At 41.4% G+C, this 25,000-nt stretch overlaps 1 protein-coding gene and 2 long non-coding RNA genes across 5 annotated transcripts in view; 1 reads left to right on the forward strand and 2 right to left on the reverse strand.

Annotated features, from left to right (window-relative positions):
* Positions 1-25,000, forward strand: part of map4l (microtubule associated protein 4 like) — a 221,665-nt gene that overhangs the window by 110,460 nt on the left and 86,205 nt on the right. The window lies entirely within an intron of this gene.
* LOC115374862 (uncharacterized) lies at positions 2,974-7,374 on the reverse strand. The gene is made up of 4 exons (XR_003929668.1): positions 4,612-7,374; positions 4,386-4,497; positions 4,121-4,210; positions 2,974-3,630 (listed from the first exon to the last, which is right to left on the reverse strand). It is a non-coding gene; the product is annotated as an uncharacterized LOC115374862 (long non-coding RNA).
* On the reverse strand, positions 16,792-19,291 carry LOC115374864 (uncharacterized). The gene is made up of 7 exons (XR_003929670.1): positions 19,267-19,291; positions 18,964-18,992; positions 18,528-18,830; positions 18,316-18,370; positions 17,939-17,993; positions 17,598-17,789; positions 16,792-17,177 (listed from the first exon to the last, which is right to left on the reverse strand). It is a non-coding gene; the product is annotated as an uncharacterized LOC115374864 (long non-coding RNA).

A 25,000-nucleotide genomic window follows, 5' to 3' on the forward strand; every position in this document is an offset into this window, starting at 1 on the left:
TTATTATTATTATTATTATTACTACTACTACTACTAGTACTATATAATAGCCTAATAATAATTATTAATAATAATAGCAATACTGATTTGGTCATCGCTCTTTCCAGTAATTGGTGGGAGGCTCTGAAAAGAGCCGTTGGGGTAAGACAACATGTGGACAGGATCAGAGGAGCTCGATCGCCAGCGCCGTGCTGATGTTTTGAAGCAAAATCCCATTACCCTCTAAATTTAGGTGTGTCCCGTCCCTGTCTAAGTGATTGAGGCCAATGTTGGGATGCCGGATGCAGCCCATACCCATGTCTGACAAGAAGCCAAACATCACCCCGTTTAGCCATCGTCTGGTTCTGTCGAGGCCGTAGCCACTGGCGGCGGTCTGGCCCCTCCAGGTCCAGCGAGGGAGGATGTCCGAGAACATCAATTTGGTGTTGGGAAACAGCAAATGAATTTCCCGGATATCTGCCTTCATACTCCACATTAAAGCCTTCCTGTCGGTGCCCATGCCAATGCTGTTCCCCCCGAGGTGAACCACCAGCACATCTGGGTCGCAGCGGGCGGCGGCCCGCTTTGACCGGAGAAGCGGCAGCAGGTGCTCCCACCGCCTACCGCCTCTTCCGTCCCAGGTGATGCGGCAGCGAAGCCCCAGGTTCGGGTCCAGGTCGGACGCTCGTATATGAGCGTGCAGCCGGGCGATGATCGAGCTCCCGACGATCCAGATTTGAGGTGCACAGCTGTCAGCCATCCTGTGAAGATGTGACTACGGCGGCAGCGCTTGTCTATTTATGCATGCCTCATCTGCACAGGATTGGCCCGTGCGTTTGAGGAAGGAAACTGATTGGATAGACCGTGGCGCAAATTTCAAACGGAGGCGGGAGGGGATGGCTTGGTGAGACACACACACACACACAATGTCGGCTCTGCCTATATATGCGCCCTAGGAGGAAAAAAAAAAAAAAAAAAAAAAACATCTGCACCGACGGGACCGGGTCAACCGCTGCCGGCGCCCCTCTCTGTCCGGCCCGTTTTGCCCATGTCAAAAACCACTAGAGTACTGCGCGCGCACGCACGCGCGCGCGCACCCGTTAAAAAATGATACCATAACTAGTAGCCTACTGCTGCTGCTGCTACTACTACTACTACCACTAATAATAATAACAACAACAATAATAATAATAATAATAATAATAATAATAATAATAATAATATTAAATTAATTAACGCCATTAACGCCTTCCTGTCGGTGCCCATGCCAATGCTATTCCCTCCGAGGTGAACCACCAGCACATCTGGGTCGCAGCGGGGCGGCGGCCCAAATTTCAAACGGAGGCGGGAAGGGACGGCTTGGTGAGAGAGGCGCCAAGCAGTGATTTGTGCCCTCTGTCTTCACTTACGTCCGCAACCCCCTCTCATCGCCAACACACACACACATACACACACACACACACACACACGCTGCGGTCGAAGGCACAGAATAGCTCGTAGGGATTGGAATGCCAGATGACTGTGGCTGCACTCACCTATACGCAGAGCTATAGTGTCGCCTAAATGTATACTATCCTAATTCATCATTTATTGGAGTGACACACCCCCAGCTGAAATAAAATATCTGCCAGTGAGTTTACGAAAAGACAGATGTTTGCCGACACTTGAAAGCAGTAGCCTATATTTAAGTATAAGTGTTACTATTTGGTTGGTTGTTTATTAAAAAAAAAAAAAAAAAAAAAATCAGCTGTGTTGGTGAGTCGTCATCACTGCACCCAGGGGCGGAGAATACCAGAACGGCCGGTGCTGACAGTTGATCGGCAGCCGGCCGGTCTTTTTTTCCCCTCCCCTTTTTGCTTGTAATCTACTGTTGTTGATTTACCAATCACGGAATCACGGAATTAGCCAAATAAAATGGAATCTATTTTTAACGCGGTATTTGACATAATAACAACTGCACCGGTACTGCACGAGCCAAAAGGCAGAGAAACTCTCCAGCTACAGCAGCGCACTGACATAGATTGTGAAACAAAGCGAAGAGGTGCCACTCTGCTATATTTCCACCGGCTAACAGCAGCACACTGGCTTAGCTTGTCTATTCAGAGAAGAGATATCACTTTGGCTAATTTTTCAATCTGTGTTATCACAGGCATACTACTGCTCATTCATTGGTAGCTGAATTGTTAGGTCTGTTTGATAAGTAATTTACATTTTTAAAACAAATAATTTAACATATTGTTAAATTATTGGAGTCAAGCTTACTGGTAAACACCTACTCCTTCAAGATAATTTATTATGTTATACAACTCATAAACATACACTAACACTACATACTGAGTGTTTGACCAACATATCTCCTCTGTGCTACAAAGATCCGTGGTAAAGAGCCGTCTCCCCCCCCAGCCCTAACCCTAATGTTTCTTCTTCTTCTGTTTCATGAAATCAAGATGTCAATACTCCCCCCACCCTCCCAGCTGGACTAACACAGGAAATACACAGGCTGGTGAAGCTGCAGGGCCACAGTTGAGCTTTCATGTAGATGTACCTGGCCATAAATTCACAAGTAAACCTATGTGAAATAAAAACACTAGCTTAAAAGAGGTTTGTCTTCATTATACACCAACTCATGGACTTACCTGAAATAAAAATACTAACTTTGAAGAGGTTTGTCTCCATCATACACCAACTCATGGACTTACCTGCAGCAGACACCATGTGACACCACCAACTCTTCTTTGAGGTACACCATGCTGATAGTGCCATTTACAATTTTCTTTGTTAAATGCTGTATAGATTAATGGATCTAGTCATGTGTTTTTCTGCATTTCCTGATACACAATATCCTTTTAATGTTGTGCTGTGTTACTAGGAGGGAGTGAGTGGCACTGACCTTGAGCAGGGTTTGGGTTACTTTAGCTGCAGTGAAATGGCAAAGACTAAAATTATAAAATGCATTTAAAGGGGAGACAAGTCATTAACTTGATATCAGTACGTGAATGCCATTAACTTAGTAGTAGTCTTGATACTTAGATTATGATACAACACAAGATGTAACACAAGTTTACCAAAAAAACATTTACCTCTACAAAATGGATCCAAGAAAAAGTAAATAAAAGAAATAATGGCTGCTGAAACACCAAATGTTTAGTGAGGAATAAAATTTATTTACAGTAGAAGAGCAACACAAAGATTAACAAGACACAAATCTAAGTTCTCTCAGTGACACCAAAACATGCTCAATCAGCCCAAATGCACAGCCAAAATATCACTGAAGCCCTGTCCTCCTAGCTGCCAAACCAGAATCTAACTAAGCTCCTCCCTAGTCTTCAGGCGCTACTTGTGGCGGGTACTTATGCACTGTAGCCCGATAGCCCGGTAAAGCAACCATAAAATGGCGACCCACCTGCAGCTTCGGATGTGCTCCCGAGACAACTGCTCTAACCACGTTCGCACCACACTAACAACCCCCCCCCAAACGAGTTCCAAAGGGAACCCGCTCTTAAGCCTAACTGGGGACTGAACAACGGCAACTTACTATGACCATGCACAGGACCAACTGAACTCTGTGCCACAAAATTACAAAGTCCTCACTGGAGCTCTTGTTGCTCTCCTTGGTTGTCTTCTTCTTGAGTCTTCTGCGGCATCTAGACTCTGAAAGAGACAAGTAAATGCAATACATGTTTTGTGTTTGTACAGAGCTTTGACATTAGCTTTGGAAGCATACATAATGTAGATAAACATAACCAAAGTTCACGAGACAGTATCTACATACTGCAAAAGACAAACCGTCAAAGAAGTGTATTTTTTTATGTTGGAGACTTAAGGATATTCTAATATTAGACACTGTGTAGTTGAATGCAAAACACTTTACATTCAGGTATTACTGTTTTTCTTTGTAACATGTCCCTGTCTCCTCACTGGAGCAGCATCCATCGTTTCTGTAGTCTTCATTCAGGTTTTCATGTTGTGACAAATAATGAAAATAATTACTTTTTGGTCATGTGACCACACTCATCCTATGCTGAATACAATCCAAAAAAAATAAACTCAGTAAAAAAGAAGTGAAACTTTTGAGAGGGTCCCTTATACATATATGTATGTCTATATCTTTTTCAGATGTGTTAATGTGTTCTCATTGTACCTGAACATCTTCATTTGTTGCTGTTTTGTTTCCTCAGTAGAGCCGGCGTTGTTCTCCCTGGCCATCTTCAGTCTCCTCGGCTGTCGTGCCCTTAAAATGACACATTTAATATTAAGCCATTGTAACACTGGGTTATGGAATTAAGTACACAACTTTCATATGTTAAACCATAAGAGTTGTGATATTCTGGGGTTAACTGTAAATGAGACAAAACCAAAAATTAAGGAGATTGTGATGCAGGATAAGTAGGATGGATATTTTGTACCTGTGTCTTCATGTCCTATTTAGATGCTCAGCGCTCCGGTGGCTGGAGTCCTCATGACAGCTGCCCATTGGTCTTCTTGGTTTTGAGCGTGTCATCTTCTTCATTTTTGTGCCTAGTGGAGAAGTTGCCATCCTTCCTCTGACCAAGTGACTGGGGCTGTGAGGTCTAAACTTAGCAGTGACATGTATACACAATATTTTGTACTATGTGACATTACAATTCAAACCTGCAAGGCGTCTTCGTACATGGACAAGCTGAGCTGTATGGATGAAGTGCGGGTGTGGCTGATCCAGGCTGTCACAGAGGGGCTTGGCAGACCTGCAACACAGTTAGAAAAAGACTGCTCTCTTCCAAAAAAGAGGCTGGGAAAAGTCAGTTAAAGTGACAAACAAGCATTTTGCGTTCGGACTGCTGGCTTGGAACAGCCCGCTCAGCAGGTCAGAAACGGAACACTACCAGTCACTGTTGCTATATCTGTTATGTAGTATTTGAAATGAATAACAGCCCATAACATAACAGCTCACATTGTTATTATAACTTAAGGTAACGGCTGACTGCTGGCTTGGAACAGCCCGCTCAGCAGGTCAGAAACCGAATACTATTAGTCAGTTGTGCTAGAAGTTATGGAGCCTATTGTGTAAGCAAATTGCATTGTTGGTGTGCTTGAAGATAACGGCTGACTGCTGGCTTGGAACAGCCCGCTCAGCAGGTCAGAAACCGAACACTAGTTGTTTTATACACCAAGAACAATGACTTGCCTGCCTATATTTTTTTTGTTTGTCTGCCAGAGTAACATACATTGTAACAGCTAATGTTTGTGTGATTCAAAGTAACGGCTGACTGCTGGCTTGGAACAGCCCGCTCAGCAGGTCAGAAACCGAATACTATTAGTCAGTTGTGCTACAAGTTATGGAGCCCATTGTGTAAGCAAATTGCATTGTTGGTGTGTTTGAAGATAACGGCTGACTGCTGGCTTGGAACAGCCCGCTCAGCAGGTCAGAAACCGAACACTAGTTGTTTTATACACCAAGAACAATGACTTGCCTGCCTATATTTTTTTTGTTTGTCTGCCAGAGTAACATACATTGTAACAGCTAATGTTTGTGTGATTCAAAGTAACGGCTGACTGCTGGCTTGGAACAGCCCGCTCAGCAGGTCAGAAACCGAATACTATTAGTCAGTTGTGCTACAAGTTATGGAGCCCATTGTGTAAGCAAATTGCATTGTTGGTGTGTTTGAAGATAACGGCTGACTGCTGGCTTGGAACAGCCCGCTCAGCAGGTCAGAAACCGAACACTAGTTGTTTTATACACCAAGAACAATGACTTGCCTGCCTATATATTTTTTTGTTTGTCTGCCAGAGTAACATACATTGTAACAGCTAATGTTTGTGTGATTCAAAGTAACGGCTGACTGCTGGCTTGGAACAGCCCGCTCAGCAGGTCAGAACCGAATACTATTAGTCAGTTGTGCTACAAGTTATGGAGCCCATTGCCTAAGCAAATTGCATTGTTGGTGTGCTTGAAGATAACGGCTGACTGCTGGCTTGGAACAGCCCGCTCAGCAGGTCAGAAACCGAACACTAGTTGTTTTTATACACCAAGAACAATGACTTGCCTGCCTATATTTTTTTTATTTGTTTAATTTTCCAGAGCAGCATACATTGTAACAGCTAATGTTTGTGTGTTTGAAGGTAACGGCTGACTGCTGGCTTGGAACAGCCCGCTCAGCAGGTCAGAAACCGAAAACTATTAGTCAGTTGTGCTATAAGTTATGGAGCCCATTGCCTAAGCAAATTGCATTGTTGGTGTGTTTGAAGATAACGGCTGACTGCTGGCTTGGAACAGCCCGCTCAGCAGGTCAGAAACCGAACACTAGTTGTTTTATACACCTAGAACAATGACTTGACTGCCTATATTTTTTTTATTTGTTTAATTTTCCAGAGCAGCATACATTTTAACAGCTAATGTCTGTGTGTTTGAAGGTAACGGCTGACTGCTGGCTTGGAACAGCCCGCTCAGCAGGTCAGAAACCGAAAACTATTAGTCAGTTGTGCTATAAGTTATGGAGCCCATTGCCTAAGCAAATTGCATTGTTGGTGTGTTTGAAGATAACGGCTGACTGCTGGCTTGGAACAGCCCGCTCAGCAGGTCAGAAACCGAACACTAGTTGTTTTATACACCTAGAACAATGACTTGACTGCCTATATTTTTTTTATTTGTTTAATTTTCCAGAGCAGCATACATTTTAACAGCTAATGTCTGTGTGTTTGAAGGTAACGGCTGACTGCTGGCTTGGAACAGCCCGCTCAGCAGGTCAGAAACCGGACATAGTATCAACTGTTGCTATTTCTGCATTATTAAGTATTTAAATAAATAAGAGCCCATAGTGTGACTGATCGCAATATTTGTGTGATTTAAACTAACGGCTGACTGCTGGCTTGGAACAGCCCGCTCAGCAAGTCAGAAACCGGACATAGTATCAACTGTTGCTATTTCTGCATTATTAAGTATTTAAATAAATAAGAGCCCATAGTGTGACTGATCGCAATATTTGTGTGATTTAAACTAACGGCTGACTGCTGGCTTGGAACAGCCCGCTCAGCAGGTCAGAAACCGGACATAGTATTAACTGTTGCTATTTCTGCATTATTAAGTATTTAAATAAATAAGAGCCCATAGTGTGACTGATCGCAATATTTGTGTGATTTAAACTAACGGCTGACTGCTGGCTTGGAACAGCCCGCTCAGCAGGTCAGAAACCGGACATAGTATCAACTGTTGCTATTTCTGCATTATTAAGTATTTAAATAAATAAGAGCCCATAGTGTGACTGATCGCAATATTTGTGTGATTTAAACTAACGGCTAACTGCTGGCTTGGAACAGCCCGCTCAGCAGGTCAGAAACCGGACATAGTATTAACTGTTGCTATTTCTGCATTATTAAGTATTTAAATAAATAAGAGCCCATAGTGTGACTGATCGCAATATTTGTGTGATTTAAAACTAACGGCTGACTGCTGGCTTGGAACAGCCCGCTCAGCAGGTCAGAAACCGGACATAGTATCAACTGTTGCTATTTCTGCATTATTAAGTATTTAAATAAATATGAGCCCATAGTGTGACTGATCGCAATATTTGTGTGATTTAAACTAACGGCTGACTGCTGGCTTGGAACAGCCCGCTCAGCAGGTCAGAAACCGGACATAGTATTAACTGTTGCTATTTCTGCATTATTAAGTATTTAAATAAATAAGAGCCCATAGTGTGACTGATCGCAATATTTGTGTGATTTAAACTAACGGCTGACTGCTGGCTTGGAACAGCCCGCTCAGCAGGTCAGAAACCGGACATAGTATCAACTGTTGCTATTTCTGCATTATTAAGTATTTAAATAAATAAGAGCCCATAGTGTGACTGATCGCAATATTTGTGTGATTTAAACTAACGGCTGACTGCTGGCTTGGAACAGCCCGCTCAGCAGGTCAGAAACCGAACACAGTATTAACTGTTGCTATTTCTGCATGATTATGTAGTTTAATAAATAAAAGCCCATAGTGTACCTGATCGCAATGTTACTATAACTTAAGAAACGGCTGACTGCTGGCTTGGAACAGCCCGCTCAGCAGGTCAGAAAAAGAACGCAAGCTTTCATCGCGCAAAGTCAAAACTATAATGTCTTACTAAACTATGCAATAAATGGGGTTATGGTAACTGTAATATGTTTGAAGTACGCCTGATTGGAAGCAGACATTTGGCTGACAAACATAAATGTGATCGAGAAGTGTATTTTTTTTCCGTGGTGGCAGCAGTGATAAGCTGCATATAGCCCTTTGACTGAAACATCTCTAAAACAGGTTTCTTTATATTACCTAAATGATTTTCATTGAAGTCTCCGCAAACAATGATTGGGTGTGGACATACAACGCGCAAATAATCTAAGAGCCTTTCCATGTTTGGCAAGAAATTTTTGATACTATAAACAGGAGGCCTGTATATAGCTGCTATCATTAATTTTACTGGTGCTTCAATTTTGACCACTAAAAATTCAAGGTCAGTGACATTTGGTATATGCTGAAACACTTCTGCGTGAACATGGGATTTGCAGTAAATTGCAACTCCCCCCCCTTCTTTTTTGGCCAATTCAGGAAAACGCATGTAACAGAGGTGCCTGTTGCGTAGAAACACTCTGTACCCCTCTAATGCTATACTGTCGGTAACAATTGAGCCTGACAGATGAGTTTCGGTTAGACACAAAACATCTGCAAGTCTCAATTCGTGATGGCATTTGATGTCGTCGATGTGAGTGGTTAACCCTTCTGTGTTATGGTGCACTATTTTAAACATTTCTACCAAGTCTGTTTCGCGCACGTGTTTCAAAAGTGGCATAACACCCGAAAGCGACGCTGTTGTTATGGTTTGCATTGCGGCGGCGATTTCACTGTCAGCATAAATTTTATTTTCCGCAAAGTCGGTTATGTGCAGACCACCTAGAGAGGTTGTCCTACTTAAAGCGACGTACGCCATCCCCGGCTCAAATACACGTTTAAGTGACACGACTGCAGACTGTAAAGTCATACCTTGAACTTTATGACTTGTACACGCAAAAGCCAATTTAAGAGGGAACTGACGGCGAACTACTCCTTTTTGCTCAAGCTTTCCTCTAATCTTTCTATATAAATCAAACTATCTGATGCACCCTGTTGATTTTGACGCTGTTTTTGACCTGCTTTTGGATTATCCAGTTGGAGTCCTAACTTCTGTACTCTAGTTTCTCCAGCTTTTGTCTCAGTTACTATATTGGCTATTTTTCCAAATGTGCCATTTACAATTCCATCTTCTACATCTATATTTCTAGTTACCATGACGCGCACTCCCTCAGCTGCTTCTATGGTTTGAACTAATTCTCCCTTTTTACTTTTGGTGGGTGCACCCAGCTTTTTCATTTTTCCTGTCCGCGAGTCTTGAAGATAATCTTCCGCATCAATGTTTACAAAATCTTTGTGAAGGGCACGAACTGTCTTGCTATTGTGGCAGTCAACTTCTTTGTTGGTTGCAAAAATGTAAATTACATCCGTTGGGCAGTCTTTGCTTTCAGTGACGGCGCTGGCGAGTAAAGTTTTGTCACTCTCACTAAAACTTTCCGTCTTTTGCTTCACCCTAATCCTGTTCAAAAGGTGAGCAAACGCAAGGTCTTCTTTCTGGCGCATGATTTCTGTCAACGTGATCATTTTAAAATGTTCCTTCCAGAAGTCCTCCTCATCCTCCTCATACACGCAGAGCGGTTTGGCTTTACCGACGGGACGTAACTGGTAGAAATCACCCACTGCGAGAACAGAAATCCCCCCAAAAGGTTTCTTATTCCCTTTAATTTGCTGAAATCTCCAGTTAACGTACGCGAACAAACGCTTTGAAACCATGGACACTTCATCTATGATAAGAATCTCTACATTGGATAAGGTTGCTCTCATTTCATCTAAACTATTTCCTAGTCCTTGGTAAGGTGGTTTCAAGCTACGCGGCAGTTTTAACAATGAGTGCAAAGTCTGTCCCGAAATATTAAACGCTGCAGTACCGGTAAATGCAGTCAGTAAAACCGTGGGCATAGATATGTCATGTTCCTCGCGCAGTTTAGGGAGCTGACGAAATATTCTTGTCGCCTCTTCATAAATGCATTTTATAACGTGTGATTTACCACAGCCGGCACCTCCAGAAACAAAGTAATGGAATGGCTGTGGGTTCTGGCCCCAAACACGCTGAAGGCACCACTGACGCACAGAGTAAAATATTGACGCCTGAGTTTCATTAAGACTTTGATAAAGCTTTTGCACGTATTCGCGACTAACCTTTGGCGGCTCTATCGAGGGTACGACTCCGCCTCTCTCTTTTGGATTAGGCTGGTACTCTGGCACTTCATCTTGCTCATGTTCCATGTTATTTAACCCCTGTTCAGCAATGCACTCTAAGCGGTCTGCCTCAGCTGCAGGTGCAATTGCCGCCCATGCATCCACAAATGGATGGCTGAGAAGTTCCTCATAGGCTATATCGATCTCTTCACTGTGTTGTTCGTACTTCTTCTTATTTTCTGAGACTATTACGCACACTGCTTGGAGGCAATTTGTTCCAGGCAGTTCAACATAAGCGCTTTTGAAAAACTGTTCATATGTCGGGTATTGGTCTGTTTTTAGCTGTGTGTCAACGCGGTACGGCAGATACAGTTTAAGTAACCTACCATAATACTTCTCAGGATGTTTTTGTTCTGAGAAACGAGGGTATCGGATTACAGCCGGCTTTCCTACTGTTCTTTTCTGGATGTATCCCATGTCACACAACAGGCGCTTGACCTTTCCCCCTTTAGTTTGCTGGCCATAGATAATCCTGTAGTTTGAGGCGAATTCAGCAAGACACATGTTTTCAAATTCGGTCTCAACAGGTCTGGCTTTGTATTTATCAACGATGCCCTTCATCCAAATATCGTCAGTGTTGTCTTCTTTCATTAGTAGCTTTTCGATAGGAAGACTCATTTTCATCGCATCGTCATCCGTCTGTACGAATACGACCTGGCGGGAACACATTTTTAGTTTTAAACTACAAGTTCGCGCAACGGCCTCTTGTGCACTGACTTGCCTATGCTTAGAATAAGCCTGCATTAGCTGCTTCATTTGATCCCGTTCATTTGAACTAGTTTCACGCGCACTCTGAAATACTGTTTTCAGGTATTCAGCCATCTCATGCTCTGGCTTGGACACATACGACAGCATGTACATGAGACAGCTATAGTGGTCCAGAATGAACTGGATGTCCATGTTTGCATTCCATGCTCTAAGCAGATCAGCATTGTACCCGTTGACCCAACAGTCTTTTGGCCGACGCTTCATTAGAATTACATTAGAGCTGAAAACTGCTTCGGCACACTTCTCGTACTCATCTAGGGTTAAGTTTGATTTCTCCAAAAGTTCTGACATATCATCAATGGAAACTTTTGGGTCACTGAGCAAATCCCATACGGGTTTAAGCTTTTTTCTAGCCTCTTTAATGGCCTTACTGTCACCTTGGGCTCTGCGATTTTTCTTGCTTTTTTCAAACTTTTCATCATCATCTTCATCTGGTCTGGGACGGGTTATTATAGTTGTCTCCATGGGCATTTTGGGAAAACCAAATCTACACTGAACATTCCCTTTCCTGCATGTTTTGGAATGATTTCTGCTGTGAATCTGAACCTCAGAGACGATTTTGTGGAGCTCTGGCTCAGTTTTGGGGTCAGGCATTTGGCACGATATGTAACGGTCGATAAATTTACAAACCTTATCGTCGGGGTCGCTCTCAAATTCAGGGGCGTCTTTGATCCACGCAATTAAATGTATGTGAGGGCTTCCTCTAAGTTGAAATTCCACGCGATAGAAGTAATCCTCTACTTGACCAATGGGCTGCGCAGGTGACAAGAGAAGATCCCTCATTAATGCATCCACGCGCTTTTCAAACATTCGCATGACAGTGACAGGGTTACTACGAAGAATTTCACATTTTGTGTTCCAATCAAGTTGTGAAAAGTCTACCTGTTCACCTTGTTGACTCTTAATAACTGTGATGACTTCAGGCCATCTCATTTCAGCTGCACTAAATGTACAAAAGAACGTGGGTTTGCCTAGCTGTCTAATCATTGCAATTAAGTCTTTAAGAGTTTTGTCCCAGTAAGCCGGTGTCCCTCTCAAAGGCTGCATAAAGCGGGTTGCATCCTTGTTCCGTAAAAGTCTGTCGAGCTCCTGTTTATCCTGAACCATTCTGTTAATAATCGTACGGCCATCTCTCGTGATGGGTTTACTTTTTCGCAGTTGGATGGACATGCTGTTTCTAGCCATGTGTGTCTCGGTGACAAACTGGGCAAAGAATAAGTAACTCTGGTCTTTTGCGAAACGGGTATCGACCGAGAACAACCTTACATTAAAGTACATACTTGGTGATACGCTGATTGTTCTTACCTCATCTAAGCTATTCTGTCCATCTGGAAATTGCACAGGGAACGCCATCGCCTCAAGTTTTGTAATCGCAAAAAAGCCAACAGGCTTATTTCCTTGGGCAGGTGCAATGCTAAATATTCCCTCACCGTACGCTAGGATTTCATGACCTATGTCAGGTGGTTGCATGCACGAATCTAACATTAGACCTGGCCTAAGTTCATCTTTCTCTTTGTCTGTGTTATTAAGTTTTTCATTGGTAGCTGGTTCCTGTGAATCAACTACTGGCACCTCTTGTGCATTGTCAGGCTGGTTTGGAGCATCCTTTAGTTCCTCAGAGCTATGGGGCTGCTCATTGGAATTATCATTACCTGCTTCCTCATTGACTACTTCAGGCTCATGTTCAAAGTCATCATCAAAACAATCTTCCAATATAGCCAGTTCATTTATGGATATATCTTTGTACTCAGAATGCTTCTCCTTCAGTATGGATAAAGCTTCCAGTACGCTGTTCATATTGACTGTATGGAAGAGTTGATGTCCTTTGTAATTAAGATGCCGTTTTAACTTGACTTGCAAGATCTGTGATTCGCTTCTACATCTTGGGAGGCAGTTCACTGTTGCTTCCACCTCTGAGGGAACACACACAACGGCTCCGTGAACTGCTCTTTGTTGCCCTTTAGGCAAGCTAACGATTTTCGCAAACGGAATGATTTTCGCTATAAGTTGCCTTTCGAGCACATTCAAATCCAACAACTGTGCAGGAATACATGCCAGCTCCAGTTTATTTTTTACTGCAATGGATGGCATGCTCCCTCGTTTTAAATGGTTATCGCATGTGTGGCAAATCCATTCCTTTTTTCTCTCTTGGGGAACTATACATTGTTTAGGATCTGCACATTCACTGACACAAGAGTGAACATATTTTCCTGTCAAGCAAGGTGTTACAATGTTAATGTTTTTTACATATTTTGTCCTATTACAGACCTTAACTTGATCAGGAAAAAGAGCTCTGTGGCACACTGTACACACATGAGTGGGGCCATACTGAATTCGTAATTGGAATGTGGATATTGCCGTTTGCATCAGGCTGTTAGGAACGGGCTCATCTGGCTGCAATATTTGTTTGCAGAATCGCTTGTATTTATTTTTATTTCAACGCACTTGCATTTTATGGTACATATTAAATTTGTGATCTTCACATTTGTTTTTTTGATATAATGCACAGCGTTGAATATGTTGCAGTCTAAACTTTGGATCATTTTTATATCTGCTTTGAACAGTCTGTTTTTTTTTAGATCTGTAATCTGGGTTGCATGTGTATCTTGATGTCATGTATGCTCTCTTTTTATGCCTGAATTCAACATCACAGTTGTATTTTCTAGCCATGTACTGTTTTTGCTTGCTTTGAAAATCAAGGTCTTTCTTATATCTTCTAACTATGTACGCTTTCTGTTTGCTCTGGAAATCAGGGTCTTTTGCATATTTTCTGACTATGTATGCTTTCTGTTTGCTCTGGAAATCAGGGTCTTTTTTATATTTTCTAATTATGTACGCTTTCTGTTTGCTTTTGAGATCAGGGTCGTTCTTATATCTTCTGATCATAAACGATTTATGTTGCCTTTTGAAATCTACATCATTTTTATATTTTCTCAAAATGTAAGCTTTTTGAGTCCTTTTAAATTCAGTATCTGTGTGGTATCTGCTCACCACCGATGCTTTCTTTCTGTTTTGATAGTCGAGATTCTGCATATATCGATTTTTCTCATACTGCCTTTTATTTTCATCTCTTGCTTTGTGAGTTATAGATGCATGTGTTTGATTTTCAGTGCGAGTTGTTTTCCTTCGGCGAAGCTTGTTTAGTTTGCTCACACTGAATACTACTTCCTTTGCTACCGGTGCAACACACTGATTCTGATTATTTACTGATTGTTCAGTTTCTTTTTCACGAACACCTATTTCTGTTTTTTTAGTTACTAAACCTGTTTCTGTATTTGCAGAATGTGTGATGAGTTTTGTCTGGGCTCTTGCACTCTTTTGCTCTTTTGGTATTGTGGATGTATGCTCAAGGGAAGATCCAGTACGGTTGCTGACCATTTCAAAGTTCACCGGCATGAAATCATACTGCTCATTATCCTCCCAGCGTCGGTAAAGCATGTGCAGTCTCTCAATCATGTCATTCAGGTGAGTAAATGTAAGCATAACAGCAGTTCCGTTACCTGTACGGTCCGGCAAACCCTCTGCTGTTCTAGCATGGGGATCGAAAAACCCATAGCGTCCAGATCTGTCCCTAAACACTGCAATGCACAGTGGACTGATGGTCAGCAAGGCATGGGTCACATCTGCTGAGAGACACTGAAGTCTCTCAGAAAGACTTAGCCACCAACCTGCATAGTCACCCCTACCAGTGACTCTAAGGGATCCCATTAGTACGTCAGACTTTTGTACAATGTAAGTGTGTCTGTTTGTTGTGACACTCACGGGCACTTCTTCCATGGTCAAGTGCTCACTTTGAAAATTCCCTTCAGCAATAAGTTGCCTTTTAACGCGCGTGTACAAGGCATCACCAACCTGCAGCACACTGTCAAGATCGCTCTTACGGAAATGTGTTCCCTCACTGTGGTATGCTAGGAACGCGAGAGCATTACATGTACACTGGTGATTGCGCGAGAACGGATCATACCTGTTGTCACCCTGATAATGGGATGCCTGCACAGATATTACCCTGGGTGCATCAGCAGTGACTTGCGCATGTTCTCTGGCAGAATTTTCAGTCTCAGGTTTGGTCTTGCTAGGCTCTTGATGTTCCAGACCACGCATCTAATCAAAGTGAATAGAGAAAAAGTACAGAATTATTGACACAAATGTGATAAAAGTGGGGAGGTGGGGTTCACGTGCAGAAACCTACATCCATGATAACAGTAATAGGGTCTTAAAACAATCTATTGTTACATCTGTGAGGGAGTATAGATTTCACAATACCTAGATTTTTTTTTTTTTTTTTTTCATTATTACAGGATGGCTTAGATGGGAGGGAGACAGGTCAGGCAATGTGATATTGATAACCTTAAAGCAATACAACTGTGTTTCAGGCAAAATAGTCTTTTTACAACTTACCCATACAGAGACAAGATGGCTGGCTCCATCATAGAGAAAAAGTCAACTTTAAAGCAACACCAAAGCTGTGTTATTAGCAATATTTAGCATGTATATTTCAAATGTCTTGATTGAAGTAGGGGAGAAAAAAACTTGTTTTAGGAGAAGATGGTGATACACTGTTTAAAAAAAACACACTTTCAGAACTGCTGTAAGGTTTATTTTTGCACTTTGACAGAGCCAGAGTAATGACTTCAAGTCTTTATTCAAGGATTCTTTATTGTCATACCAAAAACACATGAATGCACATGAGGAGATACTAAATTAAGCAAGCTAACACAAAATCCAATGCATAGGAATTAAACCACTGGACTAAGTGGTGAAAATTGTATTTACTTACCTCAATATGAGTAAGCAGAAAAGAGAATTTTGCCCAAAACATAGGAATATTTTTTTAATCTATACAGACTGCATTAATAACAATTGCTCAGCAAAAATAATTACTTAGCATTTAATTAATGTTTATATAAAATGACCACATTGAGAAGCCTATTTCTTATCACATTTTTAACTTTAAATTTGACAAACAAGACTTGATCATGTTTTTGTATTTTTCTCCTTTTATTTGGAACATTTGTATTTCAAATCAACAGTGAACAAAGTAAAAACTGCAACTGAGCTGATAGACATCTTGAATGATTACCCTTTGAGTTTACTTTCATTTCATGTTTTGTTCACCATTTAATTGAAAATGTGCACAAAAGATCAAAATAAAATGAGAAAAACATGATGAATTACCTTAGTCAGGTATATCATTCAAAATGTAAAAGGCAAAAGACCTTTACATTTCGTGATTGTATATGAACTATTTATAACGAAATTTACAGAAAATGTTCTGTATCATCATGTATATCTCAGAAAATGAAGACTGATATCGAGATCGGAAATGTAGGACATATTACGCAGCCCTACTGCATCCTGCCCATTTCTCTCCCCTGCCACAGTCTCAATCCTCTTGAATTTGTTCGCACACCCCATAGTGAACTTTAACCCCTACAACAGAACTTTTTTTTTATTATACACCACCACCATCTCTTTAATAACAGATTATCTTAAACCATGGTAACTATATATACATTTGAGGAAATTAGACCCAGCAAGATTAGCAATTAAATAACACAGAACATAAAAGTTATTTGAACCTTAATGTTTTTATAAAGTGTTTGAGTGTGTTTAGTATCATAAGTTTAATTAAAACAATGTAACAGTCTATTTTGTGTATATCTATTCAATGTTTGTTTCTAATGATACTGACTGGTATGAGAATATTTATTCATGATAAGTCTAGGGTGAGAGACACCAAAATAAGACAACTTGTAAAAGATAAAAAATGTTCTCATCTCTCATGCATTTTTACATAATATGGGATGATAAACTAAATACCAACAATAAGTATTTCAAGACATTTAAGTGTAATATGGCTTTCATTAACTTCATATTTACTGTTCATATTTATCTGAGGAATTTGCAGTATAACACATAGAGTGAAACTCATTCAGAGAAAAGGTAGATATGAATAAAACTGCATTCTCATAATTCTCACCAGTGAGACATTATCGACAGTTCCAGAAAGTAATTAAGTCAAATGTTACCACATTTCTTAATATACCTGTTGAGTGGTAATAGGCTGGCTCGTCTGAAGATCTGCCAAGTCCATCTTCCTTGACTGGTCTCCTGCAGCCTGGGATCAGATTAGCAAAACAGCGACAAAGATGTACACATTTTTTCAACCTATATTTTGTTAAAAAAAAAAAAAAAAAAAAGTTTGAGTGTGTTTACTGTTACAAGTTAAATTAGCGGATAAATTTTGCTTATGCAATTGAGAGCCCAATTTTTTGACCCGAATTGTAGAAATTCTAATTTAAGACATAAGGAGCCCCAGCAACCGTGTAACATGTCCAAAGGTAGTATCAAATCCATTTCGTAGCCTTTTATGCTTTCAAATTTTAGCAGGTGTCATCCTATAAGAAATATGGCTACAGCTAATTTTCAGAGATAAACAAAAGAGGAAATTTTTGAATGGTAATTTCTTTTGTTATGTCATTAGAAAATATTAATTATGTAAATGCAGGAGAAGTGCACACACTTATTCTAACTGTACCTCTTCACTGGTCCGAAGTGAGCTCGCCTGGGTGTCAGCAAGGTCCAACTTGGTCCAGCGGACACGCGCAGCCTGGGCTCTCTTGTTTCTTCTCGGCATCTTATAAACAAGCAGAAATCCTTCCAATTACTTAACACTTGTTACTTACCTGGTGTGTAGTTTGTCTGTAGTTGTAGAATGAGTAGAGGGAACCTGAAGGGAAAAAAACAACTTATACACACATTGTATGTACATATAAACATACAAGTATTAAAAGCCAACTACGTTGCAACTCAACAAATTTATGTCACAACAATTTGACATTGCAGAATGACAAAATTGCACATTGATGTGACACTCACCAAGGCAGGAAATTGCAAGTTTGCAATCTGTCTCCTGAATTCTTCTGTTGTGGACCTGTTGTACGAAAAGGGAAATCAGCCATGAGACAGAAAACTTAAAGTCTTATCTTACCCATATAAAGGTTACTTGCTGCTCCATGTGATGTGCCAATTGAGTGTTTATATTGCCATTACAGAGTATGCTGCATTTTGACACTAAAAATCTGCTCTCACTCACACACACACACACACACACACACACACACACGTAAACACTTGAGAACAAGCACATAGTAACACTAGATTTGCTTCAATGATGCTTAAGACTCATAATGCCATATTTTCTTAACTGTCATGTTTTGCATGAGACTTCAGAGTGCATCAAAAATGTCACTTACTCAAACAGTCAGATGATGCTGAAAAGGTCTCCTATAAGTTGGTAGGGCCAGTTACCTGCAATATAATAATATTAATTGTAATCTGACATCTCCAGAGGTGCAGACTACAATAATAAAAAAAAAAGCTAATCTAACCAAGGCTGAAAGCATCCTTTTAGATAGGATAGTGGATTTTTTTCATGCAACTTTATTACTTCAAATGGTTTACTCACCTGAAAAACACTGGGGAAAGCTGGAGACAGTAGTTAAACAGGACAACTTAACTGTGTAAGTATTTGAGACTGTACTATGTGTGGCAATTAAAAAGGTTTTAATCTAATCTAACCTAACCTAACCTAACCTAAGATAACCTAACCTAACCTAATGCACTAGAAAGTGCCTTAATACAATGTAAACTAACACTAATACACACTAACTACTTTACTAAACTATACTGCTCAAAATAATAATGTATTTAAATGTGATTTAAAATAAATATGAGTAACTGGTCTCTGTTGTCGGTAAACACAGGAAACCTGCAAGACAGAAAGAAATTTTAAAAATGGCTATAATTTTTTTTGTCTAAACTGCAGTACATACAGTACTGTTAAATGCAACATCAATCACTGCATGTCAAATCATCATTATATGAAACTGGGATATGCTTACCAGGATGTAAAATGCAAAGATGTGTGGTCCTGAAAAGAAATAACAAAAGACATGTGAGCATTTAACAAAACTATGAAACAATAAGCAGTCAATGGAGATGCAGCCAGGGCCAAAATAAGTTCTCTCCTATTCCTATTTCCTAAAAGGATGTATTTTTGCATAACTTTTGTAATAACACATTTTTAAAATTGGTTGTAGCTTTACAGATAACATTAGTCACTGCAACTTCAAGGCTGGATCTTAAATATGGTCGCTTTGATGTGATGTGAGACCAAATCAAGCCAAACTGACAACACAACCTACCTGAAAAGGACCGTTGTGGTATAGATGGAGCTGTAGTATAACATAAAGGAGGGGGAAAAAAACGAGTCAGATAAGCATGTTTTTTTCTATTATCTGTCTTATAAACATAACATTAGTTAAGTCTTTTCATACTTAAGGAAATAAGAAACTAAAGATGCTTCAACTTTTAAGATCATTGCAAGTGAATGCACAAACTTGTATTGATATTGGTGATAGGTAGGGCATTCTGCTTATGCAGAGGCAATCTTAAATGAAAATGAAAATTGCATCATAACCATATAAAACTGAGAGCCTACAATAGCAATAATATGTACTTTATAATGCAAAGAAAATGAGTCATGACCTTACAGCAACAAGTTTAACATTCAACAGTGATACTGAGGTATAAAAAGCTATTTTCAAGCATTGTAAAAGCAAATCTTTACATGTAGCTATGTGTATAAACTGTATATTTATAAAAAACTTAAGTAATAAAACCTAAAAAACTTCTAAAACTGTAGCTCAATAAATCAATGGTGTAACATAACTTGTGATTCCCTGCAATTTCTGCAATGTGATTCAAAGGTTGCAAGGTTAAATTGTAATTGATATTCAGCATTTCAGTTGCCTTACCTGAAAAGCACTGAAGGTGAGTGATGTAGCTGGAACAAGCGTCTACAGCAGAGGAGAAACTACTTAACGTACATGACCACAGCAACATTTACTACATTTTCTCTACTAAAAATAAGTTATTTAATTAAAAAATAAACATAAAACTGTTCATCAACTATACTATACTATATATTGCTATATATACACACAGTGTATTTTTTTTTTTTTTTTTTTTAACAGTACCAGTGCTAATGGAGGTGTTACTTAACAGCAGTAACTAAGATGATGCAGACATCTGAAAGATGCCTCACCCACCTGTGAGCTCTCGAGCAATGGTTTGTCAATCTGTGAATTAAAAGATGTAGTTAGATCTTGCACATCATCACTACCTTATTTTCAGTACATAAGATGGTAAAATGGTACCGCAAGACTGTATGTGTAATGAGCGCCAGCAGACATACTGCCAGTGACTGTTATCTGTTAAGATGGCTATTTTAAAATAGCTAACAAGGTAGTACAAATGCTAGCGGTAGCCAACCGGCTGGCATAACGGTGGCTAACAGGCCTCAGTAATGCGTATGCTAACGCTAGACGGCCGGCTAACTTAACGGTGGCTAACAGGCCTCAGTAATATGTATGCTAACGCTAGACGGCCGGCTAACTTAACGGTGGCTAACAGGCCTCAGTAATATGTATGCTAACGCTAGACGGCCGGCTAACTTAACGGTGGCTAACAGGCCTCAGTAATATGTATGCTAACGCTAGACGGCCGGCTAACTTAACGGTGGCTAACAGGCCTCAGTAATATGTATGCTAACGCTAGACGGCCGGCTAACTTAACGGTGGCTAACAGGCCTCAGTAATGCGTATGCTAACGCTAGACGGCCGGCTAACTTAACGGTGGCTAACAGGCCTCAGTAATATGTATGCTAACGCTAGACGGTCGGCTAACTTAACGGTGGCTAACAGGCCTCAGTAATATGTATGCTAACGCTAGACGGCCGGCTAACTTAACGGTGGCTAACAGGCCTCAGTAATATGTATGCTAACGCTAGACGGCCGGCTAACTTAACGGTGGCTAACAGGCCTCAGTAATGTCTATGCTAGCGGTAGGCGCCCGCTGAGCTTAACGGAGGGAGGGATATTATATCCGTTTATCACACCGTCTATCACAAACATGCTTCTAGATATTAATCTTACTTTCTTTGTAAACCAAGAAAATGAATCGTAAATTAAAATCATCCTTACCTCTCAGCAGTATCAGAGTCAAAGGGGGTCAAGATCAGAGCGAGGGCTGTTTTTGTAGTCTCAGGATGCGTCACTCAATGCTGCAGCAGTGATTGGTCCATACTCAGCTAGCAACAGCGCTACCCAATCACAGCTTTTGTAGATGAAATTTCAAATAATGCAGCTTCTTTCTCTTAAGTTGACTGACTAGATAGAGTTAGACCACAAAGAGAGAGATGGGTGACGAATGAGTGTGTGTGTGTGTGTGTGTGTGTGTGTGTGTGTGTGTGTGTGTGTGTGTGTGTGTGTGTGTGTGTGTGTGGTGGGTGGGGTGGGGGTGGGGGGGGGACCTACTATTATTGCTGCTACTAATAAAATATATAATAACAATAACAATAATGTATAATAATAATAACAATAATAATAAAAACGATAATAATAAGAATAAAATAATAATAATAACAAGATAGATAGATAGTTAGTTAGTTAGATAGATAGATAGATAGATAGATAGATAGACATATGCACTGAGCTTGGCTGACCAGTAAAAACAAATGACTATAATAAAATTACATAAAATTAATTTAAAAAATATTGTTGTAGCTGTTGTTATTTGTTACACCATTCATTCATTCATTCATCTTCTAAACCGCTTATCCTCACTAGGGTCGCAGGGGGGTGCTGGAGCCTATCTCAGCGCACATAGGGCGAAGGCAGTGAGACACCCTGGACAGGTCGCCAGTCCATCGCAGGGAAGACAGACAAACACTGACATTCACACACACAGTCACACCTAGGGGCAATTTAGCTTCTCCAATTCACCTGACCTGCATGTCTTTGGACGGTGGGAGGAAACCGGAGTGCCCAGAGGAAACCCATACAGACACGGGGAGAACATGCAAACTCCACACAGAAATGATTATTATTATTATTAGTACTATTAGTAGTAGTAATAGTAGTAGTAGTAGTAGTAGTACTAGTGTGGATTTGTGGACGTAATAGGCTAGGTGCACCAGCTCCATACTTTCTGAAAGAAAGACTTTCCCTGCGTTCCAATACTCATACTACCATACTATTTAGTAGGGAAAAAAAAGATTTAGTGTGTCCCAATACATAGTATGTCAGATGCAGTATGCCAAGAGTACCAGGATGTTCTACTACATCCGGTCAGATTTCGCAGTATGGATTTCAGCATGCTGCTCTGGCCATTCTGACCCACAATCCTTTGTACAGCGGACGTTACGTCGCACTGCGTGTACAGGCCACGCCCACATACGGACGACAACAAAACACACATATCGCACAAAACTCGCTCAGTGACCGCAGAAGCGACAGGAAGATAGAAGATAATAAATATGACAGAGGACAGCGCAGTATGAAACAGCACCGGCATTTTGACAACAACATTCAAATTTGCCGCTACGGACGGCGGCGGAAGTGAGCGAGAGGGCCGGACTTCAGGGATGATGTATGTAGTGTGTCCCAATAGTGTGCATATGCATGCATCTTTCATACTAAACTACATACTTTGTAAGGGCAGCTGCAGTACCTACTAAAAGTAAAAAGTATAAGTATGCGATTTGGAACGCAGGGTGTATCTTCATTTCCTGTCCTTTACTATTGGATTAAGTGATTAATCAGGTGTGCACTGGGCAGGCCAAGGTGTTCCACACACCTGATTAATCACTTTATCCAGTAGTAAAGGACAGGAAATGAAGATACAGTCTTACTTTCAGGAAGTATGGGGCTGGTGCACCTACCCTATTGAAGACGGTGAGCACAAAGCACTGAGTGGCGCCCATTCTGGAGGCCTCACCTCCTTCCTCTATTTGAAATATGACATATGCCATTTTATAGATGGGATACGAGAGGAAGAAAATGTATTTAATTTCTAAAAGATAAATTGGACCGATAGGCAGCAGTGTCTGCCACTTTTGGTAGATGGGTCCTCAAAAGCAAAAAAATCATCAATGCAATTCAATGGGTAGATAAAAATTATTTTCTGGTCCCGTTTGAATTGTGCCATGGATGTCACATGTTGTTTGTGATATTTAAAGATAATTTATCACGCAAAGAAGACTACAATTTAGCACAAAGAATTTTAGGTTTTGTGTGAGCCCGCTTTGTGAACTATAACTCTTCGCTGCTCTCAACGCAAATGATATACGTAACCACCCGCACTGGAAACCTACAACAGACATGGCGATTTCTCTGCTCCCCTAGTCCTCTTATCAGAAGGAAACAATAGAAATTACAGCCGTTCCCAATTGAGTTTTCTCAACAGCATTTAACTGAACAATGGCTCAATAAACGTTCAAACTCTTCAAATGATCATTTGAGCCTATAAAGAACATTTGTGTAATCCAAGGCATCAGAAAATAATTATTGTCTCCACAAGACGCATCAGGGCGCGGCCCCTGTCGGGGCCGCGCCCTGATGCGCCCTGCCTGCGCCCACCCAAGGCATCAGCACCCACCCAAGGCATCAGAAAATAATTATTGTCTCCACAAGACGCAGCCTTGGGTGCCCGTGCCCACCCAAGGCATCAGAAAATAATTATTGTCTCCACAGGGGCTGCGCCCTGCCCGCGCCCTGCCCGTGCCCTGCCCGCACCCTGCCCGTGCCCTGCCCACGCCCACCCGCCTAAATGCCACCGTGTGTCTGTCACACTTGTGTGCGTCATGTAACCAATGACAGGCAGGTGTGTCACTGTCTGCCCAGAGACAGAGTTCTAGAAAGTTCACAGCATGGGTGGTTGTGAAGGTGCTGATAGGTGGTTGCTATGGTGTTCCTGATGGCTGCTATGCTGTTGCTAGGCAGTTGCCATGGTGTTCTCGATGGTTGCTAGGCGGTTGCTATGGTGTTCTTGCTGGTTGCTAAGGCCTTGCTAGGCGGTTGCTATGGTGTTCCCGGTGGTTGCTAGGGCGTTGCTAGGTGGTTGCTATGGTATTCTGGGCGGTTGCTAGGGTGTTGCTAGGCAGTCGCTATGGTGTTCCTGATGGTTGCTAGGGTGTTGCTAGGCAGTTGCTATGGTGTTCTGGGCGGTTGCTAGGGCGTTGCTAGGTGGTTGCTATGGTGTTCTGGGTGGTTGCTATGGTGTTTCTGTGGTGTTCCTGATGGTTGCTAGGGTGTTGCTAGGCAGTTGCTATGGTGTTTGGGGGGGTTGCTAGGGCGTTGCTAGGTGGTTGCTATGGTCGTTAGGGTGGTTGCTATGGGGTTGCTAGGGTGCTTGGGGTCCTTGCTATGGACTTACATTAGTGTTTGGGGTCAGTGCTGGGATGCATTGGCTGCAGTGCTAGTGGCCCTTGAGACAGAATAGGAGAGATACAGAGCCGCGTGTGTATCTCTGTGTCAGTGAGAGGGGACTTTCTCCCTGGCAGGCTCCCCGAAAGTTCCGCCATTAGTGTGTATTGCGTCCGGATTTCGGCTTCAAACCGGAATTGCGGAAAAAACGGAAAGTCGGAGCGGCTTGAAAATTGACATGCAGGTTCCTCTCCACAAACTGCACGATTTTTGTGTTTGGTGCGTGGACGCAGGTCAAAAGCTCTGCGTGCTGGAGCATTCCGAAGTTTTGGCCATTCATTGTCTATGGCCGAAATTTTCGGGAAAATTGGAATTTTGAGAATTCCGTAAGTCGGATTCCTTATAAAAGTAATAGCACACTATTCCCGATCGGGCCGCACATTTTGATTTTTCATTGTGTGGGCCTAAAACGAAAGCTGTAGGAGGAGTAGCGCGCCGAAAAACGTGCAGAATAATAAAATATAATAATAAGAAGAACTAGACTTTGTAAAGTTTCTGAAGAAACTTTGAATGTGCTTGCCACCGTTGCCGACCGCCTGGACATGTGGTAAGCCGTCAGCCCTATGCTGTTTGTGGGTTGTGTAGTGTTGTTGCTCTTGCCCAGGCGGGGAGT

This window comes from Myripristis murdjan, chromosome 17 (genome assembly GCF_902150065.1).
Source record: "Myripristis murdjan chromosome 17, fMyrMur1.1, whole genome shotgun sequence".
NCBI classification, from domain to species: domain Eukaryota; kingdom Metazoa; phylum Chordata; class Actinopteri; order Holocentriformes; family Holocentridae; genus Myripristis; species Myripristis murdjan.